An 18,761-nucleotide genomic window follows, 5' to 3' on the forward strand; every position below is an offset into this window, starting at 1 on the left:
ACTTTGGAGTGGTGAAATTATGAATAGTTTTAATTGTATTCTTCCTTCTTTTATTTCTAGATTATTTTCAATCAACATGCATAGAAATAAAGTATTATCAGCTCTTACAGATACTTCTAAATACAAATTGTCAAATGCTGTCAGTAATGATATTCTCACTGTAAAAGAAACAATAAAAGCCCGGAAGTCCTCCAAACTACTGTGTGGATGTGTTTTGGTTACATTTGTAAAAACTCTTGTATTCATTTTAAGTAGAAATGTTTGAGTAAATGATATACATTTCTAGTATACAACTAATTTCTGCCCATGGTCGCTGAAATGAACTAGAAGCAAGGCTCTAGTATCACTGTAAAAACAGAAGTAAGAGCTCCTCTGTCTCTAAGATGCACAGAATCCTCTCAGTCAGTGGCGTGGTGACAAACAGACACTAGATAGCTTGTGTTCTATTAATGATGCTACCCATGTAGCATTGTAAAATACACTACAGGCAAAAAGAAAGTCTTAGATGGATCATAACTTAAATCATGCAGGAGTTCCCCCAGATGTAGGGTGTAGAAGCTCAGAAAAGATGGGGTCTGTTATGCCATTCCAGAAAGGTAAGGGGACCACATTTCTACCTTTCCCAGGATAAAGGGTGACCTTGTTTTTACTGGAGTCAGTGTCCTTCTTCAATCATTCTCAGCATAATTCTATTCAGTTAAGGCTGGGGGAATGGAGAAGCAATACAAATAGTGATTTTTAAAGATATCTTTTATTTATTCTTTGAGACTTTCAAACTTTCATACATGCATGCAACGTATTTCAATCATATATACCCAATCTCCCCCTCCAGTGTCTCCTAGTTTCTGCGCAAACACAACCATTTCCTCTTCCCAATGATTAATGCATTTTTGACACTACAGTCATAGTTAAGATTTGGATTCACCAAAAGGCACAGGTCTAAAAGCCTTTGTCTCCAAGGTGTCCTGACATTAGGAAAGTGCCCTTGATGGCACCACGAAGCAGATAATAACCAGCCAGGAAATGAAATCCCAAAATTATAGCTCAAATCAACCATTTCTCTTCATGTATTGGTTTCCTCGGGCATCTGTATGGTAATGAAGAGCTGCTGAACACAAATCTTAATTTTATTTTCTCAATTATTCTCTTAATTTTCTGAATCACTCTCTGTATCACTAAGACCAGTCCTAGATTATATTTTAGATATACAGTATCAGAAAAGGCTTGGGACAAGAAGTGTAGGGAGCAAATGAAATCTTAAGGGAGTATGGATTGTTGACATGGGTGAAGCCATGCTAAAAACCAATGCCTTGGTCCCATGGGAATGACCTGGCTTCCCACTGGGGAGGCTCAGAGAGATATCAAAGTTTTCCCTGGGTTTGAGTATAAATGTTGACATTGTGTATAAAAAATGATCACTATAGTTTTGTCCCTTGGATGTTTATGGCCTGAAGACTCCTCTTACAGAGATTATTCCTACCAAGACTAGCTAAACCTGTCTCCCTTTCCATGCAATATGCAATAACCCTGCCTCCCTGTTGAACTGTATCTAATAAGCACACTGAACTTGGAGGAGGGCAATGGCTATGGCTTCTCTATCAGAGAGTCCAGACTACTCCATCCCAGCCTTTCTGTACATGGGCCTGTATATTTGACCTTTCCCCAATTCTGCCACCCTGCCCAAGTCAGGCCAATTCCTGAAGCAATGCAGAGCATGGAAAAGGGGTGTTTGTGATATCAATTTTAAAAAAGGATTTTAGAATACTTACACATATACATAGTAAGATGTCTTAGGGATGAAATCCAATTCTATATACACAAGATTCATTTGTGTCTAGTGGGTACCATGAGCACATAGCCTGAGGTGTCTTTAAGGAGAAAATGATCATTTCTGTCTGCAGCACCAGTGTTGAGCGTGGATCTCAATGTCATTGCAATGCTTAACCAGCCAGAAAAGATCATACTGGCATGCTGTAGTGTCCTCATAGGCAGAGAAGACACATGCACCTTCAAACTATGTCAGAGGCAGCACTGCAGCCATTGAGTCTTGAGACCTTTTGGCCACACCGTGGCCTTTCACATGAGGTCAGAGAGAATTGCCCATACACAGCATCGTGTTGGTATTGAGAACTCTGGATTTTAGAATATCTTGAGGTTTTGGATTAGGGGTGTTCTGCCTATATGAATGGACGGCAAATTCACATGAGAAAACTTTATATCTTTATAATAGTCTGTCAGGTAGCTTTTTTCCTTGTCATGACTCAAGACTCCACAACTTTCTACACTGCAGCTATGACAAGCCCTGGTGAGCTTTAAACTGGCAAGGAGAAGATGGTGAAGCATTGCATGGCCAATGGTTATAAGTAGATCCAGAAAGCAAAACACAGAGCGTTCCCACGTGACGTCAGCCAGAACTGACCTCAGGGCCACACACAGATGTGAGAAAATGTGCAACTGATTCTCAGGGACAGAGGGAAGCTTAAGTGTGGTATAAAACTTCATATCTATGCCACACTTATTTGGCCTTCTTGTGTAAATTTCTTTGAAATTTATGAGTACATAAACTCAATCAAGGGGTAATGATGATATACATCGATTCCCTCGTTCAGCAACTGTATGGTATACAATGTGTGTGGCTATATGCATTCTAGCATTGAAAAAGAAGTGCAAAAGGAGTCTCTAACTTAAAAGCATAAGTTTGACTTGAACAGGTCTTCAGAGAAATGCTCATAGATTAGAGTGATAGGAGAGCAATAAGATCCCAAGAGCCTGAGAAGCTGATTGAGTTGAATAACGAAGACAAGTGAAAGCTACATGGTTGATCATTCTGTTATTCCGAAAATTTTTCTTTATGTTTTACTTTTTTCAAAATAAAAAGTTATGATAAATAGATTCATCTTTCTAAAAGGTTATTCAAGATGCCGTGTGGAGAAGAAACTGACGAGGAGTGGTAGGATAGAGCACTGCCTGGGCCAGTCAGGAAGCAAGCCCATCTAGATCCGCTGGTGGACACTAAGAGTAGAGGAAGGGGTCGACTTAAATGTATTTTGGAAGTAAAATCAATAGCATTTTGAAGATTGACCACAAGAAAATGGAATAATGACAATAACTAAAGCGAAGGGAAGTACACCGAAGGTGCCAGTCTTTGCCTATCAGGCAGCTATGACGACATAGCCTAAATTGGGTGGCTGATATAGTTCTGGAAGCTGCATGTCAAGGCAATCTGTGTCTGGTGAGGGCTGGCTTTTCCTCACATGCAGAAGTGTTGAAGGGTCTCTTTTTTTTTTTCAGTCTCTTTCATAAGAAAAACCAATTCCATTCATTTGTGGTCTCTCCAAAGGGTCCCATCTCCTGGAGCCTTGGGCTTGACATTTTAAGGTGGAGATCATGGGGGTAACGGGGTGCACACAGATGCTTTGTCCACAGCAGCATGGCTGCTCATGAAGCTCACATGTCAGTGCAGTGTTTAGCGGAAGCCAGAGAAAATCCTACCTTCGTGCTGGAGTTTCCCTGTGTCCAGAGTATACAAATGCACCCAGAGCTATGTCAATAGCAGCACCATGGGTCTTAACTCTGAGATCTGAGCTTTCCCCTGGCTCCCCATAAAGAGGTGACAGCAATGTAAAGTTCTATTCCTCATCCATCCATGCATTTCCAGGGACCACACTCTCAGGAGCTTAAATTAGTCAACTGGGCATTGACAAGTAGATGTATTCTCAGTAGGCTTCTTCAGAATTCCTGTGGAAAGTAAATCGGCTAGGCCTGAAACTATCAGCTTAATGCAGTTTGCTGAGACTATGCAGTTTTGTTCGGTTCAGGCCAACACGTTCCTTGGTGTTTTACGCAAGAGCTGTTACTGCAGTCACACTGAGGGGAAGATTCAACGAGAATGGGAAATTATGAGAAATGCCCACACTTCCTATTTCCTATATCTATTTTAGTTGGTGGCAATTACAATTTACTACGCAACACTCAAAATATAAACGGTGCGGTGTGAAAGGATATAACAGTGACAGATTTGCAGCCTCAAAGCGTGACTTCAAAATATTGGTGTCGAAAAGGTTTCCTGTTCCGGAAGGCAGTTGAGTCTACAACACCCACACAGGTGAGGACGCTGGCGTGAGCGAGTGCTCTGCACACCCTAGATGTTGAACAAAGCCGTGCAGGGTGGGTGGGAGGCTCTGCCACCGGCCACATATGGAGCCGACCTTCCGTGCCAATCGCACCATGCTATGGCACATAAGCGAGCAGAGCCAGGAAATCCTGAGATGCAGGGAAACTGAGACATAAGGCCCAGAGTTGAAAATCAAGGAGAGCCAAGAGTTTAGTGAAAAATGCAGAGGCAGGGTTATGTGAGGAGAACATGCGGGTGTCGTGTCTCTTCAGCCCCCTCACCCTCTAGCACTACTCCCTGGCCGGAAGCTTGCGTCACCAGGGGCCGACATGCCTCCGCTGGCAGCTGGTTTCAGCCAGTGAGAGCCACTGAAGAATACCTGAGGGTGAACCTGGGAGAGGTTTGTTTTTTCCCTAGCTTTTCTCAGTCTGGAAGAGGGGGGGGGGCACGCTCAGTTCTTGACCTCAGTGATGCGATGGTCCTTAATGCTCCCTTGGGACATACTCTTTGCTCTAATGCTGATTCTGCGATGGGCAATGGCCTCTCATCAGCACTAGCACAAGGGCATGGCCTCTCTGCTCACTTCTTTGTATGCTGTCATTTCATTAAATGCTCAGAAAAAAAAAATGCCTTCCCGTGATCCTGACTCATACAGAGAATTACGAATTTCCATACTAGGGTTCAAGGAGAGTGATTAAAGACATGATGTAAAGCCTCCTGAGCTGCAGGCATAGTGCAGCTCTGCCCCAGGGAGCAAAAAAGATGTCTTCATGGACCAGAAAGGGGACAGGCTCCTTGGTGCACTTGCACCAATCTTCAGTCCTTAAAACGGTTGTACTTTATTTAAGCAGTGCATATGGTGTTCCTGCCTAGGACCTCATTCCTGCCCACCTGAAGACAGGTGAGAACCCAATACAATCTAGTTGCCTTCACCTGGGTGAAAGGTAGTTCTAATCACTGGGCACATACCCCCACTATGAGGTATGCGCATTGCAGGATTAAATTTGAGAGATCCTAATCTGGGCATCAACATTCATTCAACTCTGGCTTCCCAGCCTAGTTTCTAACATTCAAGAGAATATCATCTACGTTCTATTGGCATTAAGCACAGCAAGAACGCTAGCTGGGTTTTATTCATAAAGGGGGAGATGCCATATCTTATTATAAATAATTACAACATCTTCATACTGGCTTCTATTTTCTAGGATTACAATACCTAAAATGGGTTCTGAAGAGCTGTTTACCTATAGAAACAATGGGGTAAAAATTAAACATGTAGACAACCAGGGTGCCTACCTTCGGCCCTTTCTTGCCTGTATACTAGCTTTCTGTTCTGCCAGGGAGTGGCTCTGCTTTTTACCTTTACAGGGAAGCTAACGACCGCAGAGCACCAGGGGTTGGCAAGACGCTTGGCTACAATACCCGCAATTAGAAGCTGACCCTGAGATAAAAGTAACCGAAGGGCTGTACTTGATTGAATTCGAGTGACACTGTTCAAGCTCAGATGGCAGAAGTGAGGGACGCTGGTACCTCTCAGATACAATAGCAATGGCTCAGAATGGTTTGTTATTAAAACTACTCAAAAGTCCTTTCGAAGGAAAGAGCTCCTCTTTCCTACCTCTTTGCTAAGAGCGATTTTCCCCCCATTTTATAAAAATTGTGGTCCAAGTTCCACGAGGAGGCTCTAGAAAGTTATCTTTTACTTGGTTGGAATTACAAGTGTGTGTCGAGGTATAGTGAGGATGGTTGTAATATAACATTAGAGTTATATTGCACAATAGGAGGTTTAGAAAAAAATGAATGAAAGAACAGAACCACAGAATAATGAAGCTAGTTCATTTCACTTCTAGACACACAAATGCTGCTGGCCTAGTGGTATGGTAATGACAGGGGCATAGGGAGATGAAGCCAAACACTGCAACCCTAAAGCTCAGCAAACTATATCAGGGATGTCAAGTGACTGACACAACTGCAGAGAAGCTGTGGTTTAACCCTATACCACCCAAAGGCTAAGTGACTACATTTTAACCAAATACTTACAAGTATTTGTGCAGAGCCCTCTCCAAAGTGTCTCAGTTAAGACTTTCTGTATCTAATTTTGCTCTAAGAAACCGGCTCTGAAAAGAAGAAGAAAGGAAAGAAACTTTAAAATGTGTATACTAGTTGATACACACAAAATTAAAATAAGTAATTGTCAGAGACAAGAAAGTAGACCAGAGAAGCCTCCATTGTGAAAGTTCGTTTTATTCTTTCTGAGAAATCACAGCTGTATTCAATAGGGCAAAAGTGGGAATGCATAACATTTGACAATGGGCACCTCAATACTTTCAGGTGAAAATGTGAACCCAGGGGATAAAATGTAGTGTACCTGGTCACTCTAGCTAAGAGAGGAAGAGAAGGGATGATGGTAATCAGAGAAACAATGGGCTTAAAATAGCTTGATAGATGCCTAAACACTCATCATTATAAAAACCTCTTTAAAGTACAAAGAAATGTTTTAGCACAACAAGCATGAGGAGGTCTCCCTCCCAAAAACTAACTTACCTGCCATTCTTGGGAAGAGAATTGATTATGGACCGGAGTGAGTTAACCACAGGCACGGTGTGCCTGACCTTTAGGAGAACATTTTTGATGCTGTGCTGTAGAAGGGGTCTCTGTGAGACGGCTAATAAGCTGGGAGCAAGAGCAAGCTTTGACTGGGAGAGTACAGCCCTGTGAGCAGTGTCAGATGGAGACAAGCGGCAAAGAACCATAGACCTGTCCCCTCCATGTACTCTAGAGGGAAGGCGGAAAGGAAGGAAAATGTACTCTAAAGCAGCCTAACTTGTGATGCTGGGATGCAGGGGGATTGAGGGAGGAAGCTCTATCGCTGTCTAGGGAAGATCTTCCCAAGCAGTACTGTCAGTCTGTGCCATTGTGCATTGGGCTGGGGAAGAGTTCATGGTTCTTCCTGATGGATTTGTGTTTTCTTTAATAGTACACCAAATTTACACAAGAGCGCAAAGTGTTCTCCGTAGCTTTTATTTCATCGTCAAAAGGCTAGGTGAAGGCATCTGTTCTACAGGCAAGCAAGTGAGGTTCACAAAGCCCCACTACCTGCCTGGAGAGATGGCTCAGAGGCTAAGAGCACTGACCACTCTTCCAAAGGTCCTGAGTTCAATTCCCAGCAACCACATGGTGGCTCACAACCATCTATAATGGGATCTGATGTCCTTTCCTGGCTCTTGTGTGAAGTCAGAGTACTATATACATGAAAAACAAATTATTTTTTAAAAGGGAGGAAAATAATACACACACATATACACATTTTGGTAGATGAAGCAAGCTTCAATAAGCTTCAACAAATTTACACATACATACATACATACATACACACACACATTTGGTGATTGGATCAAAGCTCCAGCCTACTTCACATATATTTCACACACACACACACACACACACACACACACACACACACACACACACATATATATATATATATATATATATATATATATATATATATATATACATTAAATCATATCAGGAAGCTGAAGGCAAAAATGGGTACAAGAAAGTAGTCATCACTTGGATCACCAGCTAGCTTTAGCAAGAGTCATGTCAGCCAGTGCTAGTTGGGCTACCTTGTATCTTAACTTTTTTTTTAAAAAAGTCCCTAGCCCAACTATTAAAAGTGTGCCTTTCTGAACTTCAAATTGATCCCTAAGATTTTCTACATCAGAGCTACTAACAAAAACATCTTAACCTAAGTTTACTAACATTCTACATCTCTCAGATCTTCCTAAGTGTGGTGGTCATTGCTAACAATCTACATCTCTAAGTTTTTCCAAGGGTGCTGACTGAAATATTAATCTACTCCAGCAACAATGCTTGAAAAAGATCAGTCATTATTATTGTGTGTGCCAATGATACTGCCCAGTGAAGGACTGGAAGCCCTCTTACAATTTTTTATACAACTCATAGATTAGGGGGGACTAGAGGGCAAAAAGTTGAGTGGAAACCTCACAACAGCATGAAGTCCTCAGAGCGCATTGTCCTCAGGGCTCTGGCTCGCTGAAGCACATCCATCCCATCGTGGTTGTGCTCTCTGGTGGGCCACATTCCCAAGTCCTAAAGCTGTTGGTTGTTCCTCTTGGAGAGCCCCAACAAGAAACTCCAAAAATTAATGACACTAGCTGAGGGCCAGTAGTTCTGAAACGTCCCTATTGGCAACATTTTAGATTCAAGCAATAACAAACATGGGAAGAAAAAGTCTTTTCTGGAGGAAAATTGAAAGAGCTGAAAGCCGACCCACTAATCATGCTGGCCTCGTTTGGCTATGTGGCTGACATAAAACACTGACCCAAAGCAACTCAGGGAGGAAAGGGTCTATTTCATCATGTGCTTTACATCTATCATCCAGTAATGTATGCATAGGAATTAAAGCAGAGGCCAAAGAGAACTGCTGCTTATGGGTTTGTTCTCCTGCCCATAGTCAGCCATCTTTCTTATATCAGCCAGGACCCCATGCCCAGGGGTGGCACTGCCCACACTGGGTTGTATTTTTCCACATTAATCATGAATCCAGGAAACGCCCCCACAGACATGCCTACAGACCAATCTGACAGAGGCAGCATCTTCGTTGAGGGTCCCTCTTCCCAGGTCTCCAGGTCGTGTTACATTGACAACCAATCAGAACAAGAGCTGTTTTTCAAGCAAGGTGAGCTACTTTTTAAAATAGTGCCTTGCCCAGCAACTTCTCAACCAAATTGGCCATGCTCTTGTTCGTGGGATATGATCAGATTCTACATAAACAGTCGTCCTTAGCCACGTTCTGTAACTCTGGAGGAAATGTTAGAGTTGATTGACATGAACTAAGTATAGCACTTGCTCCTTCCTCCTCCTGTCACTAATGATCTTTTGCATATTCAGTGATCACTGGGAGCTGAGAGTCAATCTCCTGCTCAGGCTTGCTGCATTTCTCAGGCATTAGTGGATCCATGTGATACAAAATGACCAAGAATTGATCCTGTCCTTTATAATGATGGCTCTGCTACTGCAGCAGAGCAGACAAATGGTGAATTCAGACTACTATGACTGACCCCATATAGGCTATCTCAGTGAGGGCCCAGGGCAGGCAAAGAAAACTTGTCCTAATAAAAATGTAAGGAGACAAATTAGAGACTGTAAAGGAATTATTCACTGATCATTATTAGGAGGACCTTTATGGGATCGGACACAGCCAACGCCAGGAGGTGCTATTATTATCTTGAGACATAAGAGGCAAGAGGAGGAAAATATTTTAGAGGATTGAAATGACTGTTTTATTTCACGGAAGTTGTGTTTGAGGCATGGCAGCACCGCTGGAACTGCATCACTGAAGGAGAATAAAGTGACAGGCTAGGATACCCACCACTGTCTTCTGTTGCTCTGTGTTCACCTGCAAGGTAAGGCTTCCAAATTAGCTGGGTCCAACCAAGAAGCCATGGGTCAAAAGAACCTCACAGTTGCAGTTGAATTTCCTTAGAAGTCGTCCGCTCTCCCTTCCTCAAGCAACTATCAATGAAAAGAGGGCAGAGAAAAGGGTGGGAGAAGTGAACTAGCGGGCAAAGAGCAGGGTATAAGCCAATGTATGCAACAGTTCTTTATATCTTTCTTCTGTCCTGTATCTAACCAACTGGACACTGATAATTCATCTGTGTGTTTCGTTACTCTCCAAGTGAAGCAAGAATGTCTTCTTTAGCAAATTGCTAAGCCGTTAGTCAGTTACAGGGTAATAACTGGCTAGTGTAAGAAATGTAATTGCCTGAAATTTTCAACTTGTTATAATCCCTTACCTTGTCTGAAAATGCTATAGGAAGTATCTTATGAAGCAAAGACTTAAATCTTAAGTTCTCTATAGTTGAGTTTCCAATAACATAAGGGTTATTTTAATATTGATTCCTCCTTGGCTTATCAGATCTCACAACTAAACTAATATGATGACATATTGATATCCTTAGCATGTCTTGGAGTCTTGGAGCAATAGAAGAACACTGTGTACAACAGGAAAGCACACAGCTGGACTTGCCCACAGAATCCATGGACATGGGGCCTTGAATCTTTCACTTTCCATTCTATAGAAAGCTTAGGTGTCGTTCTCACTTCCCTAGGATTCAGGGTCATCATTTGTTAAAGGTTTTAATTCAATCGCACAGATTCCAAGGCTCATTTTAGTTCCGGGGTTCTGTGACTCTGTGCTTCCATTTATACTTTATTGGTTTAAAAATGTCACATTGTTCAAAGAATATATTACCCGTGCAGTAGCATCTGATACATGAAGAGAGAGCCCCAATCTCAATAATCAGTATGTAATAACACAGAACAAGAGATACTAAGTACAGAGGGAAGTCAGTCATGGACTAATGTGAGGTAGATAAGTTGGCCAAGGTGAGTAAAGAAAAATGAAAGTTGAAAGAGCCTGGGTTGAGATCAAGATGATAGTTTCTTCAGGAATAAGGACTCAGGAGAGGAATACATAATTTCCAATTTTGGCAACTTTTTTTTTCTTTCAATTTTGCAGTTTTGTCTGATCTGGTTACCTAAATAGTGGTACATTCCTCCTAGGCCTTGGAAACAGTTTTGACATTCTGCATCTAAAGTGGTGTGAACATGGTCATGGGGGGGTGTTTCAGTTTTGTTGGATTTTTAAAAATTACTCTTTATTATTAAAATATTGCAATTTTTAATGCACCCTGAAATCATGAGACACTAAGACTATACACCTCAATGAGCTTTTGTACATTTAGAGTAGCTGTTCAGAATGGAAGTTGTGGAGACTTACATCGTATTTTATACTTCACTATGGAATATTTTTTATGTATTTATCTACCATCAAAAGCCAAAAAATTTAAAAGCAAGTTGGAACTAGAAAAACAATTAGCTTTATATTATCTTTCATAACTGATGCCCATTAGCTACATCCAGTTCTTCCTTGCCTCCTAGTACTTAGCCTTTCTTGTTCTCATTTCTAAAATGTCATACTGTACCCACATGTACACTTGCAACATACATACATATATTATAGGCTAGAGTCTGCATATGAGAGACTAGTCAAACAGCTTGGAGGAAGCAGAGACCAGCTGAGCTGTCTGGATAGAGGCTCAGACCAACTGAAGCACCAAGAAAGGGCACTCTCCAACTTGTTGAGCTGCCTGCAGGTTGTATAGTGTGCTTCAAGTTTCTAGCTTTTGTGAGCTGTCACCCATGCTTGAGTGGCTTTGGTGATGCAACTGTCCCTGGGTCATTTCCACTACTGTAAGTAACCTATCACTCATATTCCAATGTAAATAACTCCAATAAAGCTCATTGGTTCACCAAGTTGGCCTTCGGGTGCTACCTACTCTGTCATCAATTCCCTTTCTGGGGTGAGTAAACATTTGTCCACATCTCCTTAGGAGTATGTGATGTTGCATAACAAACACTATGCCTCAGGCCAAGCAGTTAACAGTGTTTTCTAGCCTCCTGGGTAAGGAAGCATTATGGGACAGCATGGATAGACTGGTTAAGAGTGGGTTATCAACAGACATGAATAATACTGTAACCTCTGCACTAGAAACAGGATGGTTGTATGGTATGTTTCTCACCCACATTATAAATGAAGGCATTATGTCAATACCTCTAAAAAGAGGAGGAAAGCTTGGATGGTATGCTTTCAGGATGAAAACAAGCAGTGAAAAATCACCCCCTTGAATTTCAGAAATTACTACTGAGAGTGTAGGATACAACTCCAAATGCTAGGCCATCCCCAAAGAGTACCACCTTGAATGTGCTGGCAGTTGGCACTTATGTCTAATTTTCTTCTGAGACTTTCCTGTGTATCTTGAAAGACCTTTCAAACTACAGGTGAATAAGAAAATACTACTTCATTAAGTCTGGAATTTCTCAATATTTAGAAACTGGACCACAAATGCTATTCCTTGCTTGTTTAGCCATTCTCACAATTTTATTTTGGCCCCTACAGAGGTATTAATCATCTCAAATCAGCCAGAATAAGCCTTAAAAGAAAGACACCCCATTTCTTTTAAGTGAGAGATGGGGAGAGGGTGGAGGGTTACTGTAGGTTTTTGGTTGCTTTCTTGGGCTACAGGGGGTTATTTTGAATGAGAGTTGGTTATAAGTTATTATTAGTCTTATTTAGAAAGAAAACAACATTGGACTTAGGGATGTCTCTCTTTTCCTTTATCTTCCACTCTAAGGTTTAGAGATAGGGGTTGAAAAGAAAGAAGGGAGATATAAAAATATATGGGGAAGATAGAACAAAAAGTAGATTAGTGAATCTACTCCTCACCTTAATGCCTCAATTGTCACTCACAAGGTTATTTTTAATTCACTAGTATAGAAGTTTGTATATAGATGCAAAGTAAGTTTAACTTTAGATACATTGGTGTAGAATTCAAATGTAAGATTATTCTTCACAAACATTATATATATTTCTACTCTAATATGAGGTATTGTCCCCATATAACCCAATTATAATATAAGGCTTATTTCCAATACTTTGAAAGTGCTATTGCAGGCTGTTTAGGATAAATAACTTATACAGGTTAATTATTAGTTGACCAAATAATGGTCATATCAATTACTAGCCTATTTTTATCACAAGAATATACATCTTAGGTGCATTAGATAGATATGATTCTATAGAAAGATAAGGTAAAATAGTTAGATGAGGTCTTCAAAAACCTCAGAGACATAAAAGAATATGACATTTTAAAATGGTTTTATTATTTCAAAGATTCACTGACAATGAGACAGGTTAGATCCTGGTAACACCCAGCCACCGCAAAGAGGATGATGAGCATCAAAGAACTTCCTTATGAAGATGGCTTCAAATGTGGCAAACAAGCCACTGGGCAAAATTTCTTCATTTCTGCCATAGACAGAATTCTGCCTAAAAAGGGCAAGCATGGATGCAGGCAGAATAGATGGCCAAACTCTGCCAAGACAGGGTAGGCAAGTCCTCAGTAGTTCCTGCCTCACAAATATGTCTGTCAGATATATTAGTACTGGAGGCTGAAGATGATACTCCAATGTTATAGAGAGTTTTGGGTGACCATTTTAGATAGCAAACTATCTCTGTCATCTTCTCATTTGGGAAGCTACTAACCTGCACTCCTGGTTTACTCAGATAGTTTAGTTTTACAATTAAGCTTAGATATTTAGGAGTTAAGATGACTTTAGGTATAGACATGTTTTAAGTGGATAATGTGGAGATATGATAGATATTGATTTACATTCAGAATTTTAGATGCACAAAGATAGGAAAGATGTTTTCTTCAAAGCTTCCAAATACAAATAGCCAAAACACTAAGAATGTAATAATTAAATAATTCCTGATTGTGTCATGGTTCTTCTTGCTATAGGTAGTTTATTGTATATATGTGTAATAATATAAATATATGTAAAAATAAAAAGTATTTAATAAAAAATACTGCTTAATACTAAGCCTTTTCCTTAGTATGAGGAGCAAAAGTATTCTTATGTGAATATGTAAGAAGTGGATGAAATCCAGAGTTAAAAGATATTATTGACAACTCCTACCCAGATCTAGCCAATGGACAGGACATTCTCCACAGTTGAGTAGAGAGTGGGGTCTGACTTTCACAAGAACTCTGGTGCCCCATATTTGACCATGTCCCCTGGATGGGGAGGCCTGGTGTCACTCAGAGGAAGGACAGCAGGCTACCAAGATGAGACTTGATACCCTATGAGCATATACAGGGGGAGAGGGTCCCTCTCATTCACAATCATAGGGGAGGGGAGTAAGCTGAAAATGGGAGGGAGGGAGGAATGGGAGGATCCAAGGGATGGGATAACAATTTAGATGTAATATGAATAAATTAATAAAACATATATATATATATATATATATATATATATATATATATATATATATATATATATATATATATATATATATATATTATTGACAAGGAGCTATGCCTCAGACCCATGGGAACCAGCAAAGCATCCCTCCAAATGAAGCTCAGAGGCATGGCAAACCTTCCTCTAGTCCAAGTACAGGTGTTTTTTGATGATTGCATAGTGTGTGCAAAAACTAGCAGCTTCAGATTCTTCCTCCTGGATGACTACAAACCGTTACTATTATTACCTTACAGATAACTCCCACCAAAACTAGATGCCTCCTCCTTCTCAAGTGCAGGCACACAACTGGTCTATCAGGAGACTTCTGATCCAAAAAGGAGAAGAGATGTTTTCTTTCTGTCTTTTAAAAGGCATTTTTCCCCAAATTTATTCAGCTGTAGATAATGGCTCAACATTTAGGCTCGCTAGAAAAATTTGAAAACTTGTCTTGGAAACAAAACAACCAAAACCATTACCATCATATTTTATAAGTAATGTGTTCCCAAGGTTCTGAAGTTCAAATCAGGACTAGCTTAGGTCTCAGGTGTTCAAAATGGATCGGTTTCTGGGAATACTAAAGTATCAAAAATGATGTTTTGTCCCTGGCATGGATTTCAGAAGGAAACAAAGCATACATCTTATAGCAAAGGACACTCTGACATGTGCATGCTGTTTGGAACCAAGTCAAATGAAGCACAAAATAATGGGTAAGGGACCATGTCCTTCATGGCTTCATCCTGAGGACCAACCCTGCACGGTTTTATTTGTATCTCATAGTATTTCTCTGGTGTTTTTTTCTGAATTTACGGAAAACATATATATGTTTTATGTAACTCTAATATCCATAGGAGATGATATGTAGGTTAAAGATTAGGACCATAGGGGAAGGGACTTCTGTATATAAACAGGAAGGTGGCAAAAGAGAGGGAAAGAGGAAGGAAGGAAGAGGAGAAAGGGGGACCGGGAGGGGAGGGAAGAGCAGGGGAGGAGAGGGAAGGGGGAAGGGAGGGGAAGAAAATATCTTTTTGTCATTTTTCTAATGCTCATATTAATATTTCAGTCTATTAGCTTTTCTCTGTGGTCCCTGTCTACTGGTTCCTGTTTCCCCCCAAGTCCTCTCTCATTGCTGCTTTCCCACTAAAGAAATAAACCCTTCTCTCCATCAGAGACCAGAGAACTTGACTTTTTACCCCTAACAAAATCATCCACATTGCATTTTGTACAATACTTAACTTTGCCTGCAGGCTCGTGCTCCTTGGGAGAATACCATCTGGAGCCCATCGTGTTCGTTCACATCACACAGACTGACATCTCTCCTGTAGTAGAAGCTGGTATCTACCAATTAAATGAACCAGAGGCCATTTTGAATTCCAAATGTATGACTTCCAGCAAGGCGTATAAACATGAATCTCCTAGGCTTTCCCATCCTCACCCATTCTCAGCCTTCAGTGTCCCCTCCTGTCCATTACCGCTCTTCCTCTGCCTCCATCATAGATTAAGTCCCCAATGTGGTTCCTTCAACCTCTGAGTTCTTCTCTCTCTCTCTCTCTCTCTCTCTCTCTCTCTCTCTCTCTCTCTCTCTCTCTCTCTCTCTCTCTCTCCTTTACCCCTTTCCTCATATTCATTGATCCAGCACATAAGTTTGAAAAAACTAAAAACAAGCAAATATATCCCAAACCAACACTCAGTGTTAACCTTCTGATGTATAAACTATTCCATTACTAACTTTTTCTTCATGATTTTAATTCCAGTCTAAGCAAGAACCATTATAAACTTATCTTGATTCAGAGTATGGAAGAATACCTTGTACAAAGTAGGTTTCACTGAGGATGCATTTGAATTAAGTCTCTGAAAATCCATCTGGACTTTTAGACGTATGGCAAAAGACTGCACTTGGTACTTTCCTAATTCTCAATGTCATCTTCAATTCTATTTCATTCCTCACTCCTGGAATTTAAATGCCACTTTACAATTCCCCAAAGATTGCACCTTTGCTCTATAGAATACTTCCTTTATTGTCCATTTTTAATTTCTCTTTCACCTTTTTCCTGCCCTTTCCTCCAGTTTTGCCCATGACCTGAGAAAGCCAGTGTATTTCCCTACAACGTGGGACATTCATTCAAATGCTCAGTGAAATTTCTTTCAGTTCCACCAGCCAACGCTTTAAAAAGGTTCACAGCCCTAGTGTGTAGTGTTATAAACTAAACACTGCCTCTCTATGCATTCTTCTTTACTTCTGAAAACACTGTTATCTTCATGCCTTTGGGCCACTGGGAAGGGAGAAGGCTATGATTCACTCGCCAATAAAGAGACCAAAGGCAGACCTGGATATCCTTGCAGCTGAAGAGAAGTTGCAGGTAGATGCACTCCACACTCTGCTTTGTGGAGGGGAGAAGATGATGCCCCATCTCTTCCTTCAGGGAACTTTTCAACCAGTTCACTAGCTACCTGAAATGATTCTATCCCCGTGCACTGTCCTGGGAGTATCACTAAAGTAAGACTTAGCTGTCGTTTAGTCTCCAGTTCAAACAGGCAGCAGGATTAGAAAAATGAATTGATGTATGGGTTATTGCTTATCTTTTGTGGGGAAGAGTAAAGGGCTTAGTTAGCTAACAAGATAAAGCCTTGGCTTCCCTTCATCATCAAGGGAAGCCAAGGCAGGGACTCAGAGCAAGAGATCAAAGCAGAAACTATAGGAGGATATTGATTATTGGCTTGCTTCCCTGGCTTGCTCTGTTACCTTTCGTATATAGCCCAGGCCCACCTGCCTAGGAATGGTACCACCCACAGTGGACTGGGCCCTCCTATATCAATTGCTAATCGAGAAATTGTCCTACACACATGCATGTAAGCTATTCCAGTGGAGAAAATTCCTCAGTTGAGGTTCTCTCATCTCGGGTATGTCAAGATGATCACTAAAGTTAAATGTGGCAGCAAATAAATTTAAATATAACCTTTAAAATTGTAGACTATCAAAGAGGCATGTGATTACATTAAAGTGCACATGGTTAGAAGAGGCCAAATGACGATGATGGCAGTCTGGTCAATGGGACTTCCCAGGTGATCTGTATTCAGGAACAAGTTGGATCCCCTTATAAGCATAGAGAAGCAGCCAGGTTCAGGCCCTCCACTTCCACTGTGACTCTTTATGGCTCTCTGTTTCTAGGCCACAGGCTCGGTCTGCTGTCCTGTGAACTGTACCAGCTTTTCCTCAGTTTGCCATTGGTTTTGGTGGTGCTGGTGCTGGTGCTGCTGGTGGCTTGGTTTCATTTTGTGTTCAGTGGCTTTGTTTTTGTTTTTGTTTTTGTTTTTTAATCAAATCTCAAACCATGTGGGTTCAATCAAACAAGCTAGAAATGTTAGGTGAAACCCAGTGTCGGACCCTTGTCTAAGCCTGTTAGAATAATTCTAAAGATCAAGGTGAGATTCCTCCCATGTGAAAGGATAGTTAACTTCTAACTTCCCCTCCATGACATCTTTGGAGTGGTGATTAGCACACATCCCTCATGCATGAGATTACTCTTATGGAAGAAACCCAGAGTTCTTTTGCCCCAGCCTCCATGAGAGGGCATAGCAAGATGATGTCATCTATGGATGAGGAAATAGGTCCTCTCCAAATGCCACATCTTCCAGTTCCTTCACCTCAGCCTCCACCTCTGAAATCATGGTATTTCTGTTGTTTGTGACCCATTCAGAAAAGGCATTTTTTTTATGGCAGCCTAAGTGGACTGAAACCATTCAGATTCTTAAGCAGATGATTGTTTGCAATATATGTTCTAGTGTATTAAAGGTAAGTAAGGAAATAAGAAGAGCCAGGGTCACAGTCCTTAACAGAAAGTGTGTGGCAGCAGCAAGGGCATAAATACAAACAAACACCCACACAAAACAAAAAGCAGAACCTCTTCTGTGTGAAGTATCCAGTTATGAAAAGAATGAGCTGCAGATGCAGTGCTGCATATCTCTCTTCATTCATGGTTATAGAGAATATGTGAATATTAAGTGAAATACTAATTTATATTAAATTATTATTATTAGCTGAATTAATTTGCTTTCAGAACCTATTATGAGTCCATGAGTAGTTGCGTTGTAAATATATCTCTTAATAATAATGTAGGTAATAAGAAATATCTGCCTTCTTCACACCTCTATCTTATTATTAATATGTGGTTATGTAATTAATACAGAAGAATAACAGAGCTGGGAAACTGGAAATCATATATATATATATCCATGTTACTGATGCTTCACTGCTCAGCAAAAAGAAATATATTTTATTTCTTCAGTGAAGCATTTCACAGTATATTTATTTCATAAATTCTCTTACCATTCTTACAAAGCCAATATGCACATTTCCCAGACCAGGGACTCATAGATGAAGGCAACAGACAAAGTGAGTGTTCTGTGGTAGCTTTCCTGTCCTTTTTGGTTATGAACCTTTTAGTGGTGCATGAAGCTTTTACTGCCTGAGCCATTTTTCCAGTCCCAGATTTTTGTTGGTTTGTTTCTTTAAGGCATGGTCTTACTACATCTCAATTGGCCTGGAATTCACTTTGTAGAGACGGCTGACATTGAATTCACAGAGATCCACTTGCCTCTGCCTCTGAGTAGTGGGATTAAAGACATGCGTGCGCCACAGTGGCTTGCCAATTCAGCCTGCCTGGCTCTGTAGCTGCTTTCTTACCTGTACCCTTCATTTAGGGATGAGCAAAGCTTGGGAGTTACATAGCCCAGAAAGCTTTCTTCACTGGCAAAGGAA

The sequence above is a fragment of the Acomys minous genome (assembly GCF_964271855.1).
Source record: "Acomys minous genome assembly, chromosome: 2".
In the NCBI taxonomy this organism is placed as follows: domain Eukaryota; kingdom Metazoa; phylum Chordata; class Mammalia; order Rodentia; family Muridae; genus Acomys; species Acomys minous.